We start from the raw sequence: 20,445 nt of genomic DNA on the forward strand, positions 1-20,445 counted from the left end.
GACCAGATGGAGGAAGAGGGCCTGCTGGTGATCCCGTCACCAGCAGTCAACACCGACGAGGGACCACCCGACCGGAGTGGTAACTAAGGTGTATTGCCTGCGCTAACTTTTTCTTTTTTCCCTACATGATGGCTAATATTAACTTATTTTCCATTAATGTCAGGAGCATCAAGGACAAGTTCAGACGTCAGACTATTTATGCCTTCCTTACTTCCCAGTTGTGTGATGTTTATATGTTGCAGGAATGTTCCCTTCCCTCCTCTAGGTCCTTCAAACATCTGGCCAGGGAGTGGTCCCACGGTCCATCCTACTGGTCCGGTGGGGGTGACTGCAAGTCTGCGGGGGTCGCAATTCTGATCAGGGGGGGCGCATTCACGCTTGAGTCCATCCAGGAGCTCATCTGCGGCAGGGCTCTTGTTGTAGATGGCAACTGGGCAGGAGAACCTGTCAGGTTCATCAACGTGTATGCGTCCCCACTGAAGAATGAGCGTTTGGAGCTTTTCCAGACCCTGCGGCTTCAGCTTGCCACCACCAGGACCTTAGTGATGGCCGGGGATTTCAACTGCCCCATCGAGGAGGATGGTCGTAGTTCTGGCACATCTGCCAAGTTGGACATCACGTCCAAGCTGCTCATCGAGATGGTAACCGAGGCCTCTCTTCAGGACGTGGTGGGCTCCATGGGGAGAGGCTCCACAAACTATTCGTGGAGCCGACCCGATGGCTCACTCCGCTCCAGGATTGACTTTGTGTTCACCTCTCGGGCAGTCAGGCAGAGTAGGCACTCGATGGTCCCCTGCTTCTTCTCCGACCACAGAGCCATTCACTTACAAGGTGTCCTCGGCGACGGTTTTCCGTCCGGCCCCGGCTCCTGGAAGCTGAATTGTGCTCTGCTGGCTCAGGATGAAGTCGTGGAGGAGCTGAGAGCAGCCTACGCAATGTGGCAGTCCTACAAGGGTAGCTTCCAAACAGTCTCTGATTGGTGGGAATATGTTAAAGTTGAGTTTCGCTGTTTCTTTCAGGCCAAGGGTCGACAACAGGCGTGTGAGAAGAGGAGGGACTTCAGAGGGCTGCAGCGCGAGCTGCGGTCGCTGCAGGACCTTCTTCACTGCGGCTGGGACGTGAGGGAGGAGCTGGAGGAGACCAAGAAGAGCCTGAAAAGGCACTTTGAGGAGGAGTCCAAGCGAATCGTCTTCCGTTCCAAAGTGGAGAATCTGGAGAAGGGTGAGAAATGTAACTCATTCTTTTTCAGGAAACTTCATGCCGGTCACACGCCCCTGAACGAGCTGCGAGACGAGAGCGGAAACATGCGACTTGGGAAGGAGGACGTGATGAGGGTCGTCAGCGACTTCTACAGCGAACTCTACTCCCACAAGACTACCGACCCCGACGCTGCTGATAAGTTCCTGTCAGGTATCACTAACCATCTTGAACCTGCAGGCACGGCAGCCTTGGACAAACCTCTGATGGTGGGCGAATTGCTCTCTGCCGCTAAATCCTTTAGGACTGGCAGGACCCCGGGCAGTGATGGTCTTCCAGCGGAGCTCTATGTAGCGCTGGGAGACCTCATCTGTCCGGACCTGTTGGACCTGTACGAGGAGATGGTGGTGGAGGGTAGAATGCCTCCATCTTTGAGGGAAGGAATGGTCACGATCCTGTACAAGCGGAAGGGAGAGAGGTGCGACCTGAGGAATTGGCGTCCCATCACTCTGCTCAACGTGGACTACAAGATCCTGGCCAAGACGATGGCGACACGACTTAAGACGGTCATCGGACGGATCATCCACCCGGACCAGACCTGCGGCATCCCTGGACGTCGCATCGCAGACAGCCTAGCTCTCGTGCGGGACACGGTCGAGTACATCAAGGTCCGCCGCGCACACGCGGCCCTGGTCTCCTTGGATCAGGAGAAGGCCTTCGACCGGGTTTCCCACGAGTTCATGGGCCGAGCTCTGCACCGGTTAGGTTTGGGTAACATGTTTTGTTCGTATGTCCGTCTGATGTATTTTGATATCCACAGCTCGGTGTTGGTGAACGGCTGGAAGACTGACCCCTTCCCTGTCCTCTCTGGGGTCAGACAAGGCTGCCCTCTATCACCTCTTCTTTTTGTTTGTGTTATAGAACTCTTCGCAGAGGCTATCCGGCAGAATGGAGAGATCAGAGGGATCACCGCACCGGGTCCGGGACGACACGAGGTAAAGTGCTCGCTCTACATGGACGACGTCACCGTCTTCTGCGCTGATCGTGGTTCAGTCGACGCCCTCGTCCAGACGTGTGAGAGGTTCGGCCGGGCTTCAGGGGCCAAAGTCAACTGCAGGAAGTCGGAAGCCATGCTCTTCGGGGATTGGCAGCCGGCCTCCTCCGCCCCCTTCCCCTTCAACATTCAACCGGATTTCCTCAAGGTGCTGGGAGTCTGGTTCGGGAAGGAAGGAGCGGCCCTCAAGTCCTGGCAAGAACGCTTGGCCAAAGTGAAGCAACGGATCGGACTCTGGAGCCTCAGACACCTCACTTGTGAGGGTAAGGCACTCGTCCTGCGTAATGAGGTCCTGCCCGTCTTGCAGTACACGGCGCAGGCCTGGCCCCCACACGTCACTGTGTGCAGGGCCATTACCAGGACAGTGTTTCACTTTGTCTGGGGATCCAAGATGGACAGAGTCAGGCGGGCCGTCATGTACAAGGAGCCTCGCAAGGGTGGGAAGGGCGTTCCAGATATCCCCACCCTCCTGCGATCCTCTTTTGTGTGTGATTGTGTCCGCCGGACTTTGCAAGTCAAGAATGGCTCCGCGGGCATTTCCATGTCTCGCTTCTTCCTGCTTCCTCTTTGGAGGCGACTCGGCTGGGACAAGTGGGACAGCTCCTTCCCCTACAACTGGACGACGCCATGGTTCTACGGAGACGTCGTTCGATTTGTGGGGGAACATCAACTGGAGGGACTCAAGCCCGACTTGTGGAAGCCCAAAACTATCCACAAGCTCATCAGAGCCAAGGATGACGTGGAGAACATCACAGGACTTCACCAGGACACGCTGGAGACTGTGTGGACAAATGTGTCGTCTGACAGGCTGACCAACGGGCACAAGGACTTGTCGTGGATGGCGATTCAGGGCGGACTGCCCGTCCGGTCATTCATGCATGCCCGGAACCTGTGCAAGACCCGGTACTGCCCAAGGTGCCCCTTCGTGGAGGAAACATCTTTGCACACTTTTTGGGACTGCGGATTTGCACAGCGCCTGTTGACTGCCCTTGAGGACGACCTGAGGAACTCTGTCCCCAGGGCGAGCCTATCGCACCATTCTGTGCTTTACGGACTCTTCCCTGGGGTTCATACCGTCGGAGCCATCCAGGAGGCTTGGCGCCTTATGAACTGCTTCAAGGATGCCGTTTGGGTCGCCAGGAACCGGCTCATCTTGAGGAGGGAGAGGATGTCCATCCAGGACTGCCGCAGGCTGATCCACAGCCTGCTCAGAGACTATTCCATCGTGGACGGTCCGGAGGACGAGGATGAGGACTAAACCCCTCCTCCCCCTCTTCCCTTATGTGTCTTGTCTTTCAATAAAGCTTCGGGCCTGTGATTTTCCCCTCCCCATCCCCTTTTTCCCAATCCCCATCCCTTATCACGATTCGTCGTACTGTATTGATTGACATGCTTTTTCTTTCAGATTGAGTGTTTTGTGTAGCATAGGGGTGTGATGTGTCTAGTTAGTGCGTCGTATCCTCATGCTATGTAAATATGATGTAGAATTCTGTGTGTACTGGGCTGCGGCACTGTACACTGTCTGTTAACTTATTTTTTGTGCTAATAAAAGATATATTCAATCAAAAAATCTGTTCTTATCAGTTTAATATCTGATACGTCCCCTATCTGGGGACCATATATTAAATGGATTTTTAGAACAGGGAGATGGAAAAAGAGCTTGCTCTGTCCACTCCACGCATTGACCTGGTATTGCAGTATCTCCAGGACCGGTGCACCCCTTCTTTAATGCAGTTTCTAAAATCAGAAAGAATTGAATTCAATGTTTTTTGTTCATTTTGCTTGTTTGTCGGATTTTGGGATGGACTCTTTGGCTCTGCTTTTCTTCTCCTCATTGGATTTTTCATGTTCAAAGTTGCAGAAGCCAGATTACAAGCTCATTTTGGTTCAACTTCAGCAACTGTGCATTGCATTGCCATGTAATGTGATGCAATGCTATCTTTCTAGCTCTCCCTTTCTACTTCCTTTTGGATAAACAGACATATTAGGCAAGCATTTTGGAGCTTTCACCTAAATAACTACAGGTGGTGAGATAAGCTGCACAATATAATTGACCTTTCAGTATATTGTTGCACACACACCATCTATTTAGCAAATGCCCTTGTTATCAACAGCAGCCTTTTAAACTCACCCGAGCTAACAGGTATGTGCGCTGGTTACACTGCTGCGCTTAAAATTTCTTTTTTGGTTTGCTACAATGCCTTTTCTGAAACGTTGTCTCCTTCTGCTGGAACACTGACTTCTTTCATTTAATGCCTGCAGACTATAAAAGAGAACCCAACCCAAAAAGTTTGGTTGATTAGTCTGTGGCATTCTGTTAAACTGTTGCTTATGGCGGTCTCTGTGAGCTTCTCAGCGACATTCAGCCAGCCAGGTATCCTGCCTGCAGTAGATGGAATGTGGCAATGGAACGCTGGCTGCGCGTGTCATAATAGGCTCTGAGCCTTTATATACCTGTGCACAGCAGCAGCCACCTTCAGTCTGCTGCTGGACAGCCAGCAGCAGCAGCAGCAGGAGAGGTATGTAATCAGGAGCCCTCCTGCTAAGGGTAGACAGCTGCTCGTTCCACCCCACCCCCCGCCTTAATTGGTTCTCCTCCCTTCCAACGGTGTTGAGGCGGGTGGGAACAGCAGGGGGTGAAGGTGCTGTGTTTAAAGAGGTGGAGTTATGCAGATCTAAAACGCGTGGATTGCAGCAGCAGCAAGCCGAAAAGTGCAGGCATGTAAGGGATCTAGAGGTTGACAACATGTCTTCTTAACGGGAGTCCAGGAGCTCATCTCCACAAATGGACTTTTTAGGATCCTTGGGTGGCTCCGTAGTTTGAAACCAATTCTGGTTATCGCTTCTCGGCCTTTTGGCTAAGATCAAGTGTAGTATCTGTTCTTATCAGTTTAATATCTGATACGTCCCCTATCTGGGGACCATATATTAAATGGATTTTTAGAACAGGGAGATGGAAAAAGAGCTTGCTCTGTCCACTCCACGCATTGACCTGGTATTGCAGTATCTCCAGGACCGGTGCACCCCTTCTTTAATGCAGTTTCTAAAATCAGAAAGAATTGAATTCAATGTTTTTTGTTCATTTTGCTTGTTTGTCGGATTTTGGGATGGACTCTTTGGCTCTGCTTTTCTTCTCCTCATTGGATTTTTCATGTTCAAAGTTGCAGAAGCCAGATTACAAGCTCATTTTGGTTCAACTTCAGCAACTGTGCATTGCATTGCCATGTAATGTGATGCAATGCTATCTTTCTAGCTCTCCCTTTCTACTTCCTTTTGGATAAACAGACATATTAGGCAAGCATTTTGGAGCTTTCACCTAAATAACTACAGGTGGTGAGATAAGCTGCACAATATAATTGACCTTTCAGTATATTGTTGCACACACACCATCTATTTAGCAAATGCCCTTGTTATCAACAGCAGCCTTTTAAACTCACCCGAGCTAACAGGTATGTGCGCTGGTTACACTGCTGCGCTTAAAATTTCTTTTTTGGTTTGCTACAATGCCTTTTCTGAAACGTTGTCTCCTTCTGCTGGAACACTGACTTCTTTCATTTAATGCCTGCAGACTATAAAAGAGAACCCAACCCAAAAAGTTTGGTTGATTAGTCTGTGGCATTCTGTTAAACTGTTGCTTATGGCGGTCTCTGTGAGCTTCTCAGCGACATTCAGCCAGCCAGGTATCCTGCCTGCAGTAGATGGAATGTGGCAATGGAACGCTGGCTGCGCGTGTCATAATAGGCTCTGAGCCTTTATATACCTGTGCACAGCAGCAGCCACCTTCAGTCTGCTGCTGGACAGCCAGCAGCAGCAGCAGCAGGAGAGGTATGTAATCAGGAGCCCTCCTGCTAAGGGTAGACAGCTGCTCGTTCCACCCCACCCCCCGCCTTAATTGGTTCTCCTCCCTTCCAACGGTGTTGAGGCGGGTGGGAACAGCAGGGGGTGAAGGTGCTGTGTTTAAAGAGGTGGAGTTATGCAGATCTAAAACGCGTGGATTGCAGCAGCAGCAAGCCGAAAAGTGCAGGCATGTAAGGGATCTAGAGGTTGACAACATGTCTTCTTAACGGGAGTCCAGGAGCTCATCTCCACAAATGGACTTTTTAGGATCCTTGGGTGGCTCCGTAGTTTGAAACCAATTCTGGTTATCGCTTCTCGGCCTTTTGGCTAAGATCAAGTGTAGTATCTGTTCTTATCAGTTTAATATCTGATACGTCCCCTATCTGGGGACCATATATTAAATGGATTTTTAGAACAGGGAGATGGAAAAAGAGCTTGCTCTGTCCACTCCACGCATTGACCTGGTATTGCAGTATCTCCAGGACCGGTGCACCCCTTCTTTAATGCAGTTTCTAAAATCAGAAAGAATTGAATTCAATGTTTTTTGTTCATTTTGCTTGTTTGTCGGATTTTGGGATGGACTCTTTGGCTCTGCTTTTCTTCTCCTCATTGGATTTTTCATGTTCAAAGTTGCAGAAGCCAGATTACAAGCTCATTTTGGTTCAACTTCAGCAACTGTGCATTGCATTGCCATGTAATGTGATGCAATGCTATCTTTCTAGCTCTCCCTTTCTACTTCCTTTGGATAAACAGACATATTAGGCAAGCATTTTGGAGCTTTCACCTAAATAACTACAGGTGGTGAGATAAGCTGCACAATATAATTGACCTTTCAGTATATTGTTGCACACACACCATCTATTTAGCAAATGCCCTTGTTATCAACAGCAGCCTTTTAAACTCACCCGAGCTAACAGGTATGTGCGCTGGTTACACTGCTGCGCTTAAAATTTCTTTTTTGGTTTGCTACAATGCCTTTTCTGAAACGTTGTCTCCTTCTGCTGGAACACTGACTTCTTTCATTTAATGCCTGCAGACTATAAAAGAGAACCCAACCCAAAAAGTTTGGTTGATTAGTCTGTGGCATTCTGTTAAACTGTTGCTTATGGCGGTCTCTGTGAGCTTCTCAGCGACATTCAGCCAGCCAGGTATCCTGCCTGCAGTAGATGGAATGTGGCAATGGAACGCTGGCTGCGCGTGTCATAAAAGGCTCTGAGCCTTTATATACCTGTGCACAGCAGCAGCCACCTTCAGTCTGCTGCTGGACAGCCAGCAGCAGCAGCAGCAGGAGAGGTATGTAATCAGGAGCCCTCCTGCTAAGGGTAGACAGCTGCTCGTTCCACCCCACCCCCCGCCTTAATTGGTTCTCCTCCCTTCCAACGGTGTTGAGGCGGGTGGGAACAGCAGGGGGTGAAGGTGCTGTGTTTAAAGAGGTGGAGTTATGCAGATCTAAAACGCGTGGATTGCAGCAGCAGCAAGCCGAAAAGTGCAGGCATGTAAGGGATCTAGAGGTTGACAACATGTCTTCTTAACGGGAGTCCAGGAGCTCATCTCCACAAATGGACTTTTTAGGATCCTTGGGTGGCTCCGTAGTTTGAAACCAATTCTGGTTATCGCTTCTCGGCCTTTTGGCTAAGATCAAGTGTAGTATCTGTTCTTATCAGTTTAATATCTGATACGTCCCCTATCTGGGGACCATATATTAAATGGATTTTTAGAACAGGGAGATGGAAAAAGAGCTTGCTCTGTCCACTCCACGCATTGACCTGGTATTGCAGTATCTCCAGGACCGGTGCACCCCTTCTTTAATGCAGTTTCTAAAATCAGAAAGAATTGAATTCAATGTTTTTTGTTCATTTTGCTTGTTTGTCGGATTTTGGGATGGACTCTTTGGCTCTGCTTTTCTTCTCCTCATTGGATTTTTCATGTTCAAAGTTGCAGAAGCCAGATTACAAGCTCATTTTGGTTCAACTTCAGCAACTGTGCATTGCATTGCCATGTAATGTGATGCAATGCTATCTTTCTAGCTCTCCCTTTCTACTTCCTTTTGGATAAACAGACATATTAGGCAAGCATTTTGGAGCTTTCACCTAAATAACTACAGGTGGTGAGATAAGCTGCACAATATAATTGACCTTTCAGTATATTGTTGCACACACACCATCTATTTAGCAAATGCCCTTGTTATCAACAGCAGCCTTTTAAACTCACCCGAGCTAACAGGTATGTGCGCTGGTTACACTGCTGCGCTTAAAATTTCTTTTTTGGTTTGCTACAATGCCTTTTCTGAAACGTTGTCTCCTTCTGCTGGAACACTGACTTCTTTCATTTAATGCCTGCAGACTATAAAAGAGAACCCAACCCAAAAAGTTTGGTTGATTAGTCTGTGGCATTCTGTTAAACTGTTGCTTATGGCGGTCTCTGTGAGCTTCTCAGCGACATTCAGCCAGCCAGGTATCCTGCCTGCAGTAGATGGAATGTGGCAATGGAACGCTGGCTGCGCGTGTCATAATAGGCTATGAGCCTTTATATACCTGTGCACAGCAGCAGCCACCTTCAGTCTGCTGCTGGACAGCCAGCAGCAGCAGCAGCAGGAGAGGTATGTAATCAGGAGCCCTCCTGCTAAGGGTAGACAGCTGCTCGTTCCACCCCACCCCCCGCCTTAATTGGTTCTCCTCCCTTCCAACAGTGTTGAGGCGGGTGGGAACAGCAGGGGGTGAAGGTGCTGTGTTTAAAGAGGTGGAGTTATGCAGATCTAAAACGCGTGGATTGCAGCAGCAGCAAGCCGAAAAGTGCAGGCATGTAAGGGATCTAGAGGTTGACAACATGTCTTCTTAACGGGAGTCCAGGAGCTCATCTCCACAAATGGACTTTTTAGGATCCTTGGGTGGCTCCGTAGTTTGAAACCAATTCTGGTTATCGCTTCTCGGCCTTTTGGCTAAGATCAAGTGTAGTATCTGTTCTTATCAGTTTAATATCTGATACGTCCCCTATCTGGGGACCATATATTAAATGGATTTTTAGAACAGGGAGATGGAAAAAGAGCTTGCTCTGTCCACTCCACGCATTGACCTGGTATTGCAGTATCTCCAGGACCGGTGCACCCCTTCTTTAATGCAGTTTCTAAAATCAGAAAGAATTGAATTCAATGTTTTTTGTTCATTTTGCTTGTTTGTCGGATTTTGGGATGGACTCTTTGGCTCTGCTTTTCTTCTCCTCATTGGATTTTTCATGTTCAAAGTTGCAGAAGCCAGATTACAAGCTCATTTTGGTTCAACTTCAGCAACTGTGCATTGCATTGCCATGTAATGTGATGCAATGCTATCTTTCTAGCTCTCCCTTTCTACTTCCTTTTGGATAAACAGACATATTAGGCAAGCATTTTGGAGCTTTCACCTAAATAACTACAGGTGGTGAGATAAGCTGCACAATATAATTGACCTTTCAGTATATTGTTGCACACACACCATCTATTTAGCAAATGCCCTTGTTATCAACAGCAGCCTTTTAAACTCACCCGAGCTAACAGGTATGTGCGCTGGTTACACTGCTGCGCTTAAAATTTCTTTTTTGGTTTGCTACAATGCCTTTTCTGAAACGTTGTCTCCTTCTGCTGGAACACTGACTTCTTTCATTTAATGCCTGCAGACTATAAAAGAGAACCCAACCCAAAAAGTTTGGTTGATTAGTCTGTGGCATTCTGTTAAACTGTTGCTTATGGCGGTCTCTGTGAGCTTCTCAGCGACATTCAGCCAGCCAGGTATCCTGCCTGCAGTAGATGGAATGTGGCAATGGAACGCTGGCTGCGCGTGTCATAATAGGCTCTGAGCCTTTATATACCTGTGCACAGCAGCAGCCACCTTCAGTCTGCTGCTGGACAGCCAGCAGCAGCAGCAGCAGGAGAGGTATGTAATCAGGAGCCCTCCTGCTAAGGGTAGACAGCTGCTCGTTCCACCCCACCCCCCGCCTTAATTGGTTCTCCTCCCTTCCAACGGTGTTGAGGCGGGTGGGAACAGCAGGGGGTGAAGGTGCTGTGTTTAAAGAGGTGGAGTTATGCAGATCTAAAACGCGTGGATTGCAGCAGCAGCAAGCCGAAAAGTGCAGGCATGTAAGGGATCTAGAGGTTGACAACATGTCTTCTTAACGGGAGTCCAGGAGTTCATCTCCACAAATGGACTTTTTAGGATCCTTGGGTGGCTCCGTAGTTTGAAACCAATTCTGGTTATCGCTTCTCGGCCTTTTGGCTAAGATCAAGTGTAGTATCGCTTCTCGGCCTTTTGGCTAAGATCAAGTGTAGTATCTTTTGAAAAGGCAGTTTTGTCCTTGGGCTGCCCTAGTAAATTGATGCATATTACACACTGGTTTGGTGCACTTGTTAGTACGCCAGGTGGCTCATAGAGTTATCTGATGGAAAACATGGCCCTCCAGGATCGAAGTCACTAGGCTGGGTAAGTGTGAGGGCTTTGGAGCAATGTGCCCCAGGAGTAGGCGCCCTGGTGGGAGTCCAAGCTTACTGGGACTGGGGACCCCAGAAAGACTTGGCTTCGTAGCACGCCGCACCTTTGCCAATCATACTTTCTGAGCAACCCCCCCTATTCCTGGCCTCCGGGCTAGGAAGGGGAATTTTTATAAACCCGGTCGGAGGTCCGGTCAGCTTTGGGCTGAGAAACCAACACAGGCTCCAGCTCCACTAGGGTGGCAGCCTAGATGGAAGCTGGGAGCACGAAAACGGCTCTTCTCCGGCTTCGGCTAGGGAGAGCATCGGAGATCCCTGATCCTCGCTGTGGCCTTCTGGCTCGGAGGGATGGGGATGGTTTATTGGGGACCCTCTCCTCCGGGAAGGGTCCACATGAATCCTCGCCTCGTGCGCTGTTTTGGTGTGACTTCGGTCACATTTTTCAGTGCCTTGGATGCAGCTTCAATCAAAAAAATCTGTTCTTTTAAGAACACAAGAGCTACGATCTACACTTGACGAGAGCGATCGAACTCGGAAGGAGAAGAGCTTCGGAGCCCAGCTGACATCGGAGAAGGAAGGCGGATATCGGTGGGAGGAAGAAGCTCTAAAGAATCCAGAAGAAGACGAAGACTCGGAGAAGAATCGGGCTGTCCTGTGGAATCTTCGAGGAAGAAAATCATCGAGACAAAGACCTTTCGGGGAATTTGTCCAGAACACGACGGGAGAAGAATCTGCATAGCTCCACCCATTCCGGGAAGAGTTCCAGATCCAGCTCCAAGAAGTAACTGCAGGAGGAAAGCCATGGCAAGCGCTGCGAGGAAGACCGAAAAGAAGAGCCTGGAGCAGGGGACAGCCAGGAGGGCCCAGCCAGGAGCCTATTCTGACCCCAAGGACTCTGCCTCCACGACTGGCCAGCAGAAGGGACCCCAGAAGCGCCGCCACGAAGCTCCAGCCCTGGAGCCATGGATGCGGCAGACGGTGGCCCTGAAGCTGAAGGAAGTGGATGGGAGGGTGCCGGATATGTCCTCGGACGTGTTCTGCCAGAAGATGCTGCTGGATCGAGGCTTCTCCAGGTCGGACACCCTCAGCATCCAGACCTTCTTGACAGGGATCTTCTTCGTCACCTTCGCCACTGTGAACACCTGCAGGAGGTTCTGGGAAATGGTAAGCGCAAAAGGACCGGATAATTCTTTCTCTGCCTTTACAGGTAGCTGCCCTATCCAGAGGGACGAAAGGAGGATCACGGTCTCCATGCGCAACCCGCACACCCCAGGCCAAGACATCTGTACCTTCCTGAGACGCTTCTGTTTGGTTGTGAAGGAACCCTCTCACATCCTGAATGGACTCGGCTTCTGGACAGGTAAGTGGTCGGTGACCGTTAGACTTCACAGGGACCTGGCGTACTCAGACGGACTTCGGCACCTGCCCCCGACATTCTCCCTGGGCAACTCCTACGGCCTCATCTATTACCCGGACATGCCGCGGAACTGCAGGAGATGCGGCAAGAACGGCCACGAGATGAAGGACTGCAAGGAGGATGCCTGCAGGATTTGTCGAGTGACAGGACACAGCTCGAAGGACTGCCCGAAGAAGACGTCCTGCAACCTGTGTGGGCTGGCGGTTCATCTGTACAAGGATTGCCCCAAGCGTGAGAGATCCTGGGCATCGGTGGTTGCGACGACCCCAGCTCCGGAGGACAAGGCCCCGACGACCAGGCCTGTGAAGGTCAAGGACGCGACGACCAAGGCCCCAGCGGCCAAGGCTGAGACGACCAAGGCCAAAGCGGTCAAGGAGTCGGTGGCCAAAGCCCCAGCGACGGTCCCAGCAGCTCCGAAGCAGAAGAAAAAGTCAAAGGAGGGTAAGAGTTCTGTCACCCCTCTCTCGATCCCTCCCCCTGCCACCCCCGTCCAATCCTCCCCCACCCCGGCCACCCCTGCTGAGGATTCCACTTCCTCTTCCTCCTTCCCCTACTCCTCAGCAGGTGTCCTTTCCCCTGCCCCGGCAGCCACTCTCCCTCCCCAGACCATGGTAGCGGTGGAATTAACCTTTCCTCCACCCGCCGCTATCTATTCCGAGGAGGATTTTCCCCTTCTTGTCTCCCCAGTTCCAACCCGGGGAAAGAGGAAGGTGGAGGACAGCCCTGCTACTGAATCCTCCAAAAAGAAGATTCTGGATTTCGTAGGCGAAAAGGAGGATACCCTCCCTGAGCCAGAAGAGATGGAGCACATGGTTGAGACCCTGGTGGCCGAGCCAGAAGAGGAGGAACTGGTGGTCGCCGAGATCGAGGCCGCGCTGCTTGACCAGATGGAGGAAGAGGGCCTGCTGGTGATCCCGTCACCAGCAGTCAACACCGACGAGGGACCACCTGACCGGAGTGGTAACTAAGGTGTATTGCCTGCGCTAACTTTTTCTTTTTTCCCTACATGATGGCTAATATTAACTTATTTTCCATTAATGTCAGGAGCATCAAGGACAAGTTCAGACGTCAGACTATTTATGCCTTCCTTACTTCCCAGTTGTGTGATGTTTATATGTTGCAGGAATGTTCCCTTCCCTCCTCTAGGTCCTTCAAACATCTGGCCAGGGAGTGGTCCCACGGTCCATCCTACTGGTCTGGTGGGGGTGACTGCAAGTCTGCGGGGGTCGCAATTCTGATCAGGGGGGGCGCATTCACGCTTGAGTCCGTCCAGGAGCTCATCTGCGGCAGGGCTCTTGTTGTAGATGGCAACTGGGCGGGAGAACCTGTCAGGTTCATCAACGTGTATGCGTCTCCACTGAAGAATGAGCGTTTGGAGCTTTTCCAGACCCTGCGGCTTCAGCTTGCCACCACCAGGACCTTAGTGATGGCCGGGGATTTCAACTGCCCCATCGAGGAGGATGGTCGTAGTTCTGGCACATCTGCCAAGTTGGACATCACGTCCAAGCTGCTCATCGAGATGGTAACCGAGGCCTCTGTTCAGGACGTGGTGGGCTCCATGGGGAGAGGCTCCACAAACTATTCGTGGAGCCGACCCGATGGCTCACTCCGCTCCAGGATTGACTTTGTGTTCATCTCTCGGGCAGTCAGACAGAGTAGGCACTCGATGGTCCCTTGCTTCTTCTCCGACCACAGAGCCATTCACTTACAAGGTGTCCTCGGCGACGGTTTTCCATCCGGCCCCGGCTCCTGGAAGCTGAATTGTGCTCTGCTGGCTCAGGATGAAGTCGTGGAGGAGCTGAGAGCAGCCTACGCAATGTGGCAGTCCTACAAGGGTAGCTTCCAAACAGTCTCTGATTGGTGGGAATATGTTAAACTTGAGTTTCGCTGTTTCTTTCAGGCCAAGGGTCGACAACAGGCGTGTGAGAAGAGGAGGGACTTCAGAGGGCTGCAGCGCGAGCTGCGGTCGCTGCAGGACCTTCTTCACTGCGGCTGGGACGTGAGGGAGGAGCTGGAGGAGACCAAGAAGAGCCTGAAAAGGCACTTTGAGGAGGAGTCCAAGCGAATCGTCTTCCGTTCCAAAGTGGAGAATCTGGAGAAGGGTGAGAAATGTAACTCATTCTTTTTCAGGAAACTTCATGCCGGTCACACGCCCCTGAACGAGCTGCGAGACGAGAGTGGAAACATGCGACGTGGGAAGGAGGACGTGATGAGGGTCGTCAGCGACTTCTACAGCGAACTCTACTCCCACAAGACTACCGACCCCGACGCTGCTGATAAGTTCCTGTCAGGTATCACTAACCATCTTGATCCTGCAGGCACAGCAGCCTTGGACAAACCTCTGATGGTGGGCGAATTGCTCTCTGCCGCTAAATCCTTTAGGACCGGCAGGACCCCGGGCAGTGATGGTCTTCCAGCGGAGCTCTATGTAGCGCTGGGAGACCTCATCTGTCCGGACCTGTTGGATCTGTACGAGGAGATGGTGGTGGAGGGTAGAATGCCTCCATCTTTGAGGGAAGGAATGGTCACGATCCTGTACAAGCGGAAGGGAGAGAGGTGCGACCTGAGAAATTGGCGTCCCATCACTCTGCTCAACGTGGACTACAAGATCCTGGCCAAGACGATGGCGACACGACTTAAGACGGTCATCGGACGGATCATCCACCCGGACCAGACCTGCGGCATCCCTGGACGTCGCATCGCAGACAGCCTCGCTCTCGTGCGGGACACGGTCAAGTACATCAAGGTCCGCCGCGCACACGCGGCCCTGGTCTCCTTGGATCAGGAGAAGGCCTTCGACCGGGTTTCCCACGAGTTCATGGGCCGAGCTCTGCACCGGTTAGGTTTGGGTAACATGTTTTGTTCGTATGTCCGTCTGATGTATTTTGATATCCACAGCTCGGTGTTGGTGAACGGCTGGAAGACTGACCCCTTCCCTGTCCTCTCTGGGGTCAGACAAGGCTGCCCTCTATCACCTCTTCTTTTTGTTTGTGTTATAGAACTATTCGCAGAGGCTATCCGGCAGAATGGAGAGATCAGAGGGATCACCGCACCGGGTCCGGGACGACACGAGGTCAAGTGCTCGCTCTACATGGACGACGTCACCGTCTTCTGCGCTGATCGTGGTTCAGTCGACGCCCTCGTCCAGACGTGTGAGAGGTTCGGCCGGGCTTCAGGGGCCAAAGTCAACTGCAGGAAGTCGGAAGCCATGCTCTTCGGGGATTGGCAGCCGGCCTCCTCCGCCCCCTTCCCCTTCAACATTCAACCGGATTTCCTCAAGGTGCTGGGAGTCTGGTTCGGGAAGGAAGGAGCGGCCCTCAAGTCCTGGCAAGAACGCTTGGCCAAAGTGAAGCAACGGATCGGACTCTGGAGCCTCAGACACCTCACTTGTGAGGGTAAGGCACTCGTCCTGCATAATGAGGTCCTGCCCGTCTTGCAGTACACGGCGCAGGCCTGGCCCCCACACGTCACTGTGTGCAGGGCCATTACCAGGACAGTGTTTCACTTTGTCTGGGGATCCAAGATGGACAGAGTCAGGCGGGCCGTCATGTACAAGGAGCCTCGCAAGGGTGGGAAGGGCGTTCCAGATATCCCCACCCTCCTGCGATCCTCTTTTGTGTGTGATTGTGTCCGCCGGACTTTGCAAGTCAAGAATGGCTCCGCGGGCAGGTCCATGTCTCGCTTCTTCCTGCTTCCTTTTTGGAGGCGACTCGGCTGGGACAAGTGGGACAGCTCCTTCCCCTACAACTGGACGACGCCATGGTTCTACGGAGACGTCGTTCGATTTGTGGGGGAACATCAACTGGAGGGACTCAAGCCCGACTTGTGGAAGCCCAAAACTATCCACAAGCTCATCAGATCCAAGGATGACGTGGAGAACATCACAGGACTTCACCAGGACACGCTGGAGACTGTGTTGACAAATGTGTCGTCTGACAGGCTGACCAACGGGCACAAGGACTTGTCGTGGATGGCGATTCAGGGCGGACTGCCCGTCCGGTCATTCATGCATGCCCGGAACCTGTGCAAGACCAGGTACTGCCCAAGGTGCCCCTTCGTGGAGGAAACATCTTTGCACACTTTTTGGGACTGCGGATTTGCACAGCGCCTGTTGACTGCCCTTGAGGACGACCTGAGGAACTCTGTCCCCAGGGCGAGCCTATCGCACCATTCTGTGCTTTACGGACTCTTCCCTGGGGTTCATACCGTCGGAGCCATCCAGGAGGCTTGGCGCCTTATGAACTGCTTCAAGGATGCCGTTTGGGTCGCCAGGAACCGGCTCATCTTGAGGAGGGAGAGGATGTCCATCCAGGACTGCCGCAGGCTGATCCACAGCCTGCTCAGAGACTATTCCATCGTGGACGGTCCGGAGGACGAGGATGAGGACTAAACCCCTCCTCCCCCTCTCCCCTTATGTGTCTTGTCTTTCAATAAACCTTCGGGCCTGTGATTTTCCCCTCCCCATCCCCTTTTTCCCAATCCCCATCCCTTATCACGATTCGTTGTACTGTATTGATTGACATGCTTTTTCTTTCAGATTGAGTGTTTTGTGTAGCATAGGGGTGTGATGTGTCTAGTTAGTGCGTCGTATCCTCATGCTATGTAAATATGATGTAGAATTCTGTGTGTACTGGGCTGCGGCACTGTACACTGTCTGTTAACTTATTTTTTGTGCTAATAAAAGATATATTCAATCAAAAAAAAAAAATCTGTTCTTATCAGTTTAATATCTGATACGTCCCCTATCTGGGGACCATATATTAAATGGATTTTTAGAACAGGGAGATGGAAAAAGAGCTTGCTCTGTCCACTCCACGCATTGACCTGGTATTGCAGTATCTCCAGGACCGGTGCACCCCTTCTTTAATGCAGTTTCTAAAATCAGAAAGAATTGAATTCAATGTTTTTTGTTCATTTTGCTTGTTTGTCGGATTTTGGGATGGACTCTTTGGCTCTGCTTTTCTTCTCCTCATTGGATTTTTCATGTTCAAAGTTGCAGAAGCCAGATTACAAGCTCATTTTGGTTCAACTTCAGCAACTGTGCATTGCATTGCCATGTAATGTGATGCAATGCTATCTTTCTAGCTCTCCCTTTCTACTTCCTTTTGGATAAACAGACATATTAGGCAAGCATTTTGGAGCTTTCACCTAAATAACTACAGGTGGTGAGATAAGCTGCACAATATAATTGACCTTTCAGTATATTGTTGCACACACACCATCTATTTAGCAAATGCCCTTGTTATCAACAGCAGCCTTTTAAACTCACCCGAGCTAACAGGTATGTGCGCTGGTTACACTGCTGCGCTTAAAATTTCTTTTTTGGTTTGCTACAATGCCTTTTCTGAAACGTTGTCTCCTTCTGCTGGAACACTGACTTCTTTCATTTAATGCCTGCAGACTATAAAAGAGAACCCAACCCAAAAAGTTTGGTTGATTAGTCTGTGGCATTCTGTTAAACTGTTGCTTATGGCGGTCTCTGTGAGCTTCTCAGCGACATTCAGCCAGCCAGGTATCCTGCCTGCAGTAGATGGAATGTGGCAATGGAACGCTGGCTGCGCGTGTTATAATAGGCTCTGAGCCTTTATATACCTGTGCACAGCAGCAGCCACCTTCAGTCTGCTGCTGGACAGCCAGCAGCAGCAGCAGCAGGAGAGGTATGTAATCAGGAGCCCTCCTGCTAAGGGTAGACAGCTGCTCGTTCCACCCCACCCCCCGCCTTAATTGGTTCTCCTCCCTTCCAACGGTGTTGAGGCGGGTGGGAACAGCAGGGGGTGAAGGTGCTGTGTTTAAAGAGGTGGAGTTATGCAGATCTAAAACGCGTGGATTGCAGCAGCAGCAAGCCGAAAAGTGCAGGCATGTAAGGGATCTAGAGGTTGACAACATGTCTTCTTAACGGGAGTCCAGGAGCTCATCTCCACAAATGGACTTTTTAGGATCCTTGGGTGGCTCCGTAGTTTGAAACCAATTCTGGTTATCGCTTCTCGGCCTTTTGGCTAAGATCAAGTGTAGTATCTTTTGAAAAGGCAGTTTTGTCCTTGGGCTGCCCTAGTAAATTGATGCATATTACACACTGGTTTGGTGCACTTGTTAGTACGCCAGGTGGCTCATAGAGTTATCTGATGGAAAACATGGCCCTCCAGGATCAAAGTCACTAGGCTGGGTAAGTGTGAGGGCTTTGGAGCAATGTGCCCCAGGAGTAGGCGCCCTGGTGGGAGTCCAAGCTTACTGGGACTGGGAACCCCAGAAAGACTTGGCTTCGTAGCACGCCGCACCTTTGCCAATCATACTTTCTGAGCAACCCCCCCTATTCCTGGCCTCCGGGCTAGGAAGGGGAATTTTTATAAACCCGGTCGGAGGTCCGGTCAGCTTTGGGCTGAGAAACCAACACAGGCTCCAGCTCCACTAGGGTGGCAGCCTAGATGGAAGCTGGGAGCACGAAAACGGCTCTTCTCCGGCTTCGGCTAGGGAGAGCATCGGAGATCCCTGACCCTCGCTGTGGCCTTCTGGCTCGGAGGGATGGGGATGGTTTATTGGGGACCCTCTCCTCCGGGAAGGGTCCACATGAATCCTCGCCTCGTGCGCTGTTTTGGTGTGACTTCGGTCACATTTTTCAGTGCCTTGGATGCAGCTTCAATCAAAAAAAATCTGTTCTTATCAGTTTAATATCTGATACGTCCCCTATCTGGGGACCATATATTAAATGGATTTTTAGAACAGGGAGATGGAAAAAGAGCTTGCTCTGTCCACTCCACGCATTGACCTGGTATTGCAGTATCTCCAGGACCGGTGCACCCCTTCTTTAATGCAGTTTCTAAAATCAGAAAGAATTGAATTTAATGTTTTTTGTTCATTTTGCTTGTTTGTCGGATTTTGGGATGGACTCTTTGGCTCTGCTTTTCTTCTCCTCATTGGATTTTTCATGTTCAAAGTTGCAGAAGCCAGATTACAAGCTCATTTTGGTTCAACTTCAGCAACTGTGCATTGCATTGCCATGTAATGTGATGCAATGCTATCTTTCTAGCTCTCCCTTTCTACTTCCTTTTGGATAAACAGACATATTAGGCAAGCATTTTGGAGCTTTCACCTAAATAACTACAGGTGGTGAGATAAGCTGCACAATATAATTGACCTTTCAGTATATTGTTGCACACACACCATCTATTTAGCAAATGCCCTTGTTATCAACAGCAGCCTTTTAAACTCACCCGAGCTAACAGGTATGTGCGCTGGTTACACTGCTGCGCTTAAAATTTCTTTTTTGGTTTGCTACAATGCCTTTTCTGAAACGTTGTCTCCTTCTGCTGGAACACTGACTTCTTTCATTTAATGCCTGCAGACTATAAAAGAGAACCCAACCCAAAAAGTTTGGTTGATTAGTCTGTGGCATTCTGTTAAACTGTTGCTTATGGCGGTCTCTGTGAGCTTCTCAGCGACATTCAGCCAGCCAGGTATCCTGCCTGCAGTAGATGGAATGTGGCAATGGAACGCTGGCTGCGCGTGTCATAATAGGCTCTGAGCCTTTATATACCTGTGCACAGCAGCAGCCACCTTCAGTCTGCTGCTGGACAGCCAGCAGCAGCAGCAGCAGGAGAGGTATGTAATCAGGAGCCCTCCTGCTAAGGGTAGACAGCTGCTCGTTCCACCCCACCCCCCGCCTTAATTGGTTCTCCTCCCTTCCAACGGTGTTGAGGCGGGTGGGAACAGCAGGGGGTGAAGGTGCTGTGTTTAAAGAGGTGGAGTTATGCAGATCTAAAACGCGTGGATTGCAGCAGCAGCAAGCCGAAAAGTGCAGGCATGTAAGGGATCTAGAGGTTGACAACATGTCTTCTTAACGGGAGTCCAGGAGCTCATCTCCACAAATGGACTTTTTAGGATCCTTGGGTGGCTCCGTAGTTTGAAACCAATTCTGGTTATCGCTTCTCGGCCTTTTGGCTAAGATCAAGTGTAGTATCTGTTCTTATCAGTTTAATATCTGATACGTCCCCTATCTGGGGACCATATATTAAATGGATTTTTAGAACAGGGAGATGGAAAAAGAGCTTGCTCTGTCCACTCCACGCATTGACCTGGTATTGCAGTATCTCCAGGACCGGTGCACCCCTTCTTTAATGCAGTTTCTAAAATCAGAAAGAATTGAATTCAATGTTTTTTGTTCATTTTGCTTGTTTGTCGGATTTTGGGATGGACTCTTTGGCTCTGCTTTTCTTCTCCTCATTGGATTTTTCATGTTCAAAGTTGCAGAAGCCAGATTACAAGCTCATTTTGGTTCAACTTCAGCAACTGTGCATTGCATTGCCATGTAATGTGATGCAATGCTATCTTTCTAGCTCTCCCTTTCTACTTCCTTTTGGATAAACAGACATATTAGGCAAGCATTTTGGAGCTTTCACCTAAATAACTACAGGTGGTGAGATAAGCTGCACAATATAATTGACCTTTCAGTATATTGTTGCACACACACCATCTATTTAGCAAATGCCC

General features: G+C 50.3%; 8 non-coding genes and 2 pseudogenes across 8 annotated transcripts; all 10 read left to right on the forward strand.

Annotated features, from left to right (window-relative positions):
* Positions 1–3,781: 3,781 nt before the first annotated feature.
* LOC141239479 (U2 spliceosomal RNA) lies at positions 3,782–3,974 on the forward strand. The gene has a single exon (XR_012304875.1). It is a non-coding gene; the product is annotated as a U2 spliceosomal RNA (small nuclear RNA).
* Positions 3,975–5,089: 1,115 nt separating this feature from the next.
* On the forward strand, positions 5,090–5,280 carry LOC141239371 (U2 spliceosomal RNA). The gene has a single exon (XR_012304772.1). It is a non-coding gene; the product is annotated as a U2 spliceosomal RNA (small nuclear RNA).
* A 1,115-nt stretch (positions 5,281–6,395) lies between these two features.
* Positions 6,396–6,586, forward strand: LOC141239372 (U2 spliceosomal RNA). The gene has a single exon (XR_012304773.1). It is a non-coding gene; the product is annotated as a U2 spliceosomal RNA (small nuclear RNA).
* A 1,114-nt stretch (positions 6,587–7,700) lies between these two features.
* On the forward strand, positions 7,701–7,891 carry LOC141239373 (U2 spliceosomal RNA). Its single transcript, XR_012304774.1, has one exon. It is a non-coding gene; the product is annotated as a U2 spliceosomal RNA (small nuclear RNA).
* Positions 7,892–9,006: 1,115 nt separating this feature from the next.
* Positions 9,007–9,197, forward strand: LOC141239374 (U2 spliceosomal RNA). Its single transcript, XR_012304775.1, has one exon. It is a non-coding gene; the product is annotated as a U2 spliceosomal RNA (small nuclear RNA).
* A 1,115-nt stretch (positions 9,198–10,312) lies between these two features.
* Positions 10,313–10,465, forward strand: LOC141239512 (U2 spliceosomal RNA; annotated as a pseudogene).
* Positions 10,466–16,623: 6,158 nt separating this feature from the next.
* On the forward strand, positions 16,624–16,822 carry LOC141239481 (U2 spliceosomal RNA). Its single transcript, XR_012304877.1, has one exon. It is a non-coding gene; the product is annotated as a U2 spliceosomal RNA (small nuclear RNA).
* Positions 16,823–17,937: 1,115 nt separating this feature from the next.
* LOC141239516 (U2 spliceosomal RNA) lies at positions 17,938–18,053 on the forward strand (annotated as a pseudogene).
* A 524-nt stretch (positions 18,054–18,577) lies between these two features.
* On the forward strand, positions 18,578–18,761 carry LOC141239475 (U2 spliceosomal RNA). The gene has a single exon (XR_012304871.1). It is a non-coding gene; the product is annotated as a U2 spliceosomal RNA (small nuclear RNA).
* A 1,115-nt stretch (positions 18,762–19,876) lies between these two features.
* Positions 19,877–20,067, forward strand: LOC141239375 (U2 spliceosomal RNA). The gene has a single exon (XR_012304776.1). It is a non-coding gene; the product is annotated as a U2 spliceosomal RNA (small nuclear RNA).
* Positions 20,068–20,445: the final 378 nt, after the last annotated feature.

Source organism: Phyllobates terribilis, unplaced genomic scaffold, assembly GCF_046119375.1.
Source record: "Phyllobates terribilis strain yellow unplaced genomic scaffold, ASM4611937v1 Scaffold_769__1_contigs__length_694716, whole genome shotgun sequence".
Lineage (NCBI taxonomy): Eukaryota > Metazoa > Chordata > Amphibia > Anura > Dendrobatidae > Phyllobates > Phyllobates terribilis.